We start from the raw sequence: 7,446 nt of genomic DNA on the forward strand, positions 1-7,446 counted from the left end.
ACGGTCCTCTAATGGCAAATGATGACCACCAGGTGAGTGGCCAACACTCAGACATCAGCATCAAAGAGCCTGGGGTCTAAGTCACATATCCACTATGCACCATCTATGAGAACTCTGCTAAGTTACTTAACTTTCCTGATCCTTGATTTCTTCATCTATAAAATGTATAGATTCATCATTTAGTAAGATTTCTGTGAGGGTCGATGAGATAATCCACATAAAACACTTATCACGGTGCTTGGCAAATAGGAAGCACTCAATACACATTAACTATTATTATTATTTTTAATCTTCAGAACTCATCTGAAAGCTTTGGCTCTCAGAATTTGAAGGTCTTATAGACACCAAACTTAAGACCTGTCAGCTGTAGTGAAATATTCCCTTCTTCCATTTACACCTAATAAAAGCATACCCATTTTCCAGTGAAGACAAACAAATCAAGTCACCTTAAATGTCCTAACATGTGAATGTGAGTTTTAAAGGCAAAATTCTTGAGGGGTTGAGAACTGGCTGATAGGTAAAAATACCAGGTATTCATGTCTGAAGTAACACAACAGGGGGTAAGAACAAGAGGAGGAGGAAAGATAAGAAAAAGATACTATCTAGAAAAAAAGGTGAATCTGAAAGACTTACTTCAGCATTCAGGAAAAAGTCAATCTTATTCCCTTCTGAAATAGGGTTCCTAGACAGATAAATCATGAGAAAGCCATAGATTCCATGTTTATCAATACATTCGTTTATAACAATAACAATAACCTACACAGATAGCATGTACCATGTGCCAGGCACTTGTCCAAGGGCTTTATGTGTATTTGCCCATGTCGTCCTCACAACACCCTCTTAGTGGATACATTACGCCCTGTTACAGCCGAGGAAACTGGGATACTGAGAGTAACGTGTCCAACAGCTGGCAAGTGGCCGAGTCAGGATTTGAGCCCAGGCGGTGCAGCTCTAGAGCTCAGGCTCATAATCACCATGGTATATGCTCTCTCAGGTATGTCCCCTGATTTTGGAGAGGTAGGCATGTGCCGTTATTCTTTGGGGAATTGCTCCTCTCCCCCAGCCCAATGTGATTCTGGAAAGGGTGAATCTGCCCCTACTCTACCTCAGCCACAAGGTTGGGCAAATGTGATCCAAAATGACCAGGCAGAGTCCATCTCTGAGACTTTTTTCCTACTGAAACTGAGAAGAAACTATCTCCATCTTTTCTTGGATAGAGTTGTAAGGTTATGACCCCAAAGTAGCGAGGGCCCTTGTGCCCCACTGCACAGAAGCACAAGGAAGCACTTAGAATAGGGTTCCAACCATGGACAGGGGCCAAAATGAGAGACGGACAGACAGAAAGAAGGAGGGTGCAAGCTGCATAAGTCCCTGAATCCTGGTGTCCCTGAGGCCTGCTCTACCTCTTGCCTTTCTAAGTTCTGTTTACATGAGTCAATTAATTTCTACCTTGTTGTTTAAGGTATTAGTTTCCGCACTTGCAGCAAAGAATCCCAAGGAATATATCTAACTAGGCATTTAAAACTTTCAAAATGAGCTGGAGAAAAACAAGCTGCCTCCTAGACAATAAGGTTGGTTAACAGCTAAAGGAACATTGTTCATAGATGGAACGTGTATCTTCTGAGCACCCATCCTGTGTCAAACACTATGCTAGACACAAGGGAATAATGATAAACAGACACTATCCTTGTTCTTGAGGAGCTCACAGTCTAACATAGAAGGACACACACAAAAACAACTACAATACNCTTGTTCTTGAGGAGCTCACAGTCTAACATAGAAGGACACACACAAAAACAACTACAATACTAGGAGCTAAGTGGTTAATGAATCTCCTGCCTCAAGGCCTTTGCACTTGCTGTTTCTGCTGCTGGAAACAATATACTCCCAGACCCACAACTTTCTAAGGCTGGTGTATTGTTTGCTAGGGCTGTTGTAACAAAGTACAACAAACAGCATCGCTTAAACATTAGAAATTTATTGCTCTTTTTTTTTTTTTTTGCTGGTACTGGGATCCAAACCTTGACCTTGATGTTATAAGTTGGGTGATGCTCCACCCAACTGAGCTAACCAGCTAGCCCAACATCAGAAATATTGCCTCATAGTTCTTAAGGCTAGAAGTCCAAGATCAAAGTGTTGGCAGGGTTGGTTCTGAGGGCTGTGAGAGAGAATCTGTTCCATCCTTCTCTCCTAGCTTCTGGTGATTTGCTGGCAATCATTGGTACCCCTTGGCTCACAGAACTCTCCCTTCATCTTCACATGGCATTCTTCTCCCATCCCCCATATAGCATTCTACGAGTTGTCGGTATCCAAATTTTCCAAATTTCCCCTTTTTTATGAGGATACCAGTCATACTGGATTAGAGACCCTACTCCAGTACAACCTCATCTTAACTAATTATATATACAGTGGAATGTGACCTATTCCTAAATAAGGTCACATTCTGTGGTACCAGGGGCTAAAACATACGAATTTTTAGGGGGCACGATTTGATCCATAATAGCTGGCTTTTTCTCACCATTCAACTCTCAGTACAGGTATTACCTGCACAGAGAGGCCTTCCCTGAGTACCCAACTGAAAGAGGCTCTCCCCCAGCCACTCTATCTCATTGCCCTATTTTATTTTCTTCATACACTTGCCACTACCAGAAATTATCCTACCTGTTCATTTGGCTTTGGTCTGCCTCTCCACACTAGAACCTAAACCCCATGAAAGTAGAGACTGTGTCTTGTCCCCTTGTCTCCAGAACTAAGAGCAGTGCCTGACACATGGTGGTGCTCAATCAACATTAGCTGAGTAAACGAAAACATGCATTAAATGAATATCACTTACCCACTCATAAACATAATGCCAGAGAGTGCCATAGCTATGAATAAAAATCAGGCAGGGTAAGTGGATAGTGCCATTTTGAATAGGGTGGCAAGGGAAGGCTTCTGAGGGCCTGACACTGAAGCAGACAAGAGCAGCTTCAGTGAGAGTGAGGTTACTAGTCTGACTGGAGTGGGATCAAGACATAGACAAGAGGTGAGGAAGTGAAGACAGTGAGGAGACATGCCATAACTAAATAAGGTCACATTCTGTGGTACCAGGGGCTAAAACATACGAATTTTTAGGGGGCACGATTTGATCCATAATAGCTGGCTTTTTCTCACCATTCAACTCTCAGTACAGGTATTACCTGCACAGAGAGGCCTTCCCTGAGTACCCAACTGAAAGAGGCTCTCCCCCAGCCACTCTATCTCATTGCCCTATTTTATTTTCTTCATACACTTGCCACTACCAGAAATTATCCTACCTGTTCATTTGGCTTTGGTCTGCCTCTCCACACTAGAACCTAAACCCCATGAAAGTAGAGACTGTGTCTTGTCCCCTTGTCTCCAGAACTAAGAGCAGTGCCTGACACATGGTGGTGCTCAATCAACATTAGCTGAGTAAACGAAAACATGCATTAAATGAATATCACTTACCCACTCATAAACATAATGCCAGAGAGTGCCATAGCTATGAATAAAAATCAGGCAGGGTAAGTGGATAGTGCCATTTTGAATAGGGTGGCAAGGGAAGGCTTCTGAGGGCCTGACACTGAAGCAGACAAGAGCAGCTTCAGTGAGAGTGAGGTTACTAGTCTGACTGGAGTGGGATCAAGACATAGACAAGAGGTGAGGAAGTGAAGACAGTGAGGAGACATGCCATAAAGGGAACATAAAAATGGGGGCGTCTGCATTTACTTCCCCTTGTCCAGATCCTGACATCAGAAAAGACTTTAATATGCATGGCAAAATAAAGTTTTCCCTTATTCCTAGAGTTTTTATAACAGCCCTGAAGCCCTCCCTTCTCTGTCCCCTGGGCATTCTGCTCTTGCTTCTGCTTCAGCATTTCCAGAATTTCTGTGGAACTGCAGATTTTCCATTTTACATGCCTCTTGCCCCCTCCAATGAATTCCTTAAGGTCAGGGACCCCAAAAGGTACCCAATAGATATGGAAGGAAGGGAACTTTTGGCTGGTGCTTCTCCCTACAAGTGCCCCTTCTACTACAAAAAAAAAAAAAAAAAACAAGTTTTTCCCCTTTAAAAACAAGGTTTTCAGATCTGTACACTGAAAACTATAAAACATTGATGAAAGAAATTAAAGATGACACAAATAAATGGAAAGATATCCTATGTTCACGAATTGGAAGAATCAATATTGTCAAAATGTCCATATCACCCAAAGTGATCTACAAATTCAGTACAATCTCTATCAAAATTCCAAGAGCATTTTTCACAGAAATAGATAGAAAAAATAATCCTAAAATTCACATGAAATCACAAAAGACCCTGAATAGCTAAAGCAATCCTGAGCAAGAAGAATAAAACTAGAGGTATCACACTTCCTGATTTCAAATTATACTACAAACTATAATAATCAAAACAGTCTGGTACTGGCATAAAATCAAACACATAGACAATTGGAACGGAATAGAGAGCCCAGAAATCAACCCACACATGTACAATCACATAATCTTCAACAAAGGTGCCAAGAATACACAATTGGGAAAGGACACTCTGTACAGTAAATGGTGATAGGAAAACTTAATATCCACATGCAAAAAAGTGAAATTAGACCATAAGCAAAAATCAATTCAAAATGGATTAAAGACTTAAGACCTAAAATTGTAAAACTTCTAGAAGAAAACAAAGGGGAAAAGCCCCATTACATTGGTCCTGTCAATGATGTTTTTGAATATGATACCAAAAGCACAGGCAACAAAAGCAAAAACAAACAAGTGAGACTACAGCAATCTACAAAGTATCTGCACATCAAAGTTTCTGTACAATCAACAAAATGAGAAGCAAACTTGTAAAAATAGAGAAAATATTTGAAAACCATGTATCAGATAATGGATTAACATCCAAAGTACATAAGGAACTCATACAACTCAACAGCAAAATAACAAATAACCCAACTTAAAAATGGGCAAAGGACTTGGATAGACATTTTTCCAAAGAAGACATACAAATGGCCAACAGGAATATGATCACTAATCATCAGGAAAATGCAAGTTAAAGCCACAATGAGATATCACCTCACACCTGTTGCAATAGCTATTATCAAAAGTTAAAAAATAACAAGTGTTGGCAAGGATGTGGAGAAAAGGGAACCCTTGTGTATTGTTGATGGGAATGTAAATTGGTACAGCCACTACGGAAAACACTATGGAGGGTCCTTAAAAAATTAAAAATACAACTACCATGTGATCCAGCAATCCCACTTCTGGGTTTGTATCCAAAGGAAATAAAATCACTTTCTCAAAGGGAAATTTGCATTCCCATGTTCACTGCAGCATTATTCACAATGGCCAAGATATGGAAACAACCTAAGTGTTCATCAACAAATGAATGGATAAGAAAATGTACTATATCTAAAGAATGGAATACTCTTCAGCCCTAAAAAAGAAGGAAACCCTGCCTTATGCAGCAATGTGAATGAACCTGGAGGATATTACACTAAATGAAACAAGCCAGACACAGAGAGACAATTACTGCATGTTCTTACTTATATGTAGAATCTAAGAAAATCAAACTCAGACTCTTCAGCCCTAAAAAAGAAGGAAACCCTGCCTTATGCAGCAATGTGAATGAACCTGGAGGATATTACACTAAATGAAACAAGCCAGAAACAGAGAGACAATTACTGCATGTTCTTACTTATATGTAGAATCTAAGAAAATCAAACTCAGAAAAACAGAAAACAGAATGGTGGTTGCAGGAGCTAGGGGGTGGGGGATATGGGGAGATGTTGGGTCAAAGGATAAAAACTTCCAGTTATAAGATGAATAACTTCTGGAGACCTAATATACAGCAAGGTGACTACAGTTTATAATGTACTGTATACCTGTATTTGCTGAGAATAGGTAGATCTTAAGTATTCTCACCACATACACACAAGATGGTAACTATGTGAGGTGATGGATATGTTAATTAGCTTGATTACAGTAATCATTTTACAACGTGTATATATAATAGGACATCATGGTGTACACTTTAAATATATACAATTTTTACTTGTCAATTATACCTCAATAAAGCTGGAAAAATAAATAAACTTTAAAAACCCAGGCTTTCAGGGGCAATGTCACACAAAATACTGCATGAGGAAGTTCTAAGAATCATCCACTGAAGCAACCATTGAGCTGGCAAGAGTAATTGGAATGAACTATTTAGAAACTCTGCAGTCTAACTTGACACTTACAACAAACAGGGGAGGACTTGATGAAGGGAGAGGCTGCTGATCTTTCTGAAGTGAGCAGCGTGAGTGAACCAGCTACCATCTCCCATTCCTCAGCCCCACCACAGCTGTGGGGATAGCAACCCATGTTCCTGGAGCAGCTGACTTGCACCAGGGTGGACAGTAGAAACCTTGTTCTTCAAAAATTTGGTGGTGTGCATTTTGCTTGGTCTGGAAGTGCCTAAGAGACTGATGCAGATGTCCACCTTGATTTTGGCCCTCTTGGCATCAGCAGCCTCTGAAAACATCCAATGGAAATTTTAAAGACACAAACCCCCCTTTTTTCCCCTTTTTGCAGCAAGACATTTAAGGAAATCTTTTTCAGGTCACTGGTTGACTGCAGAGCAGAGATAACAGAACAGAAACTTTAGTGACCACACAAAACACATATTTCTAAAAATAGTCTGGAAAAGTCACAAATGAACAAGAGAGTCAACAATTCCTGAGGAGTATGAAAAATGAAATTTCCAGAGTTACCACATTATAATACTTAGAATGTCCAATTTTCAACAAAAAATGAAGCATGCAAAGAAACAGGAAAATATGGTCATTTACAGGAAAAAAGGAATTTGTCAGAAGCCACAAATGATGAAAACTAGACATTAGAATTACTAGTCATAAATGCTAAATGAACTGTATAAAATATGCTCAGTGAGCTAAAGGAAACCATTGACAAAGAACTAAAAGAAATCAGGAAAACAATGTATGAACAAAATGAGAATATCAACAGAGAGACAGAAATAAAAATAAACCAAACGAACTCTAGAGCTGAAAAGTATAATGGCTAAAGTGAAAAATTCACTAGAGGGGTTCAAGAGTAGATTTGAGCAGGCAGAAAACAGGATCAGCAAATGAGAAGACAGGACAATTGAAATTATCTGATTTGAGGAGCAGGAGAAAAAAAAGAATGAAGAAAAATGAACAGAGTCTAAAGGGCCTGTGGGATACCATCAAGCAGACCAACATATGCATTGTGGAAATCCAGAAGGAAAAGAGAGAGTGGAAGAAGCAGGAAGAATATTTGAAGAAATAAAAGCCAAAATCTTCCCTAAATCTGATGAAAGACATGAATATACACATGCAAAAAGCTCAATGAACTCCAAACAAGATAAACTGAAAGAGATCCACATGGAAGCAAGTTATAAATAAATTTTCTAAACCCAAAGAAAATGAGAAAA

This window comes from Galeopterus variegatus, unplaced genomic scaffold (assembly GCF_000696425.1).
Source record: "Galeopterus variegatus unplaced genomic scaffold, G_variegatus-3.0.2 Scaffold5136, whole genome shotgun sequence".
In the NCBI taxonomy this organism is placed as follows: domain Eukaryota; kingdom Metazoa; phylum Chordata; class Mammalia; order Dermoptera; family Cynocephalidae; genus Galeopterus; species Galeopterus variegatus.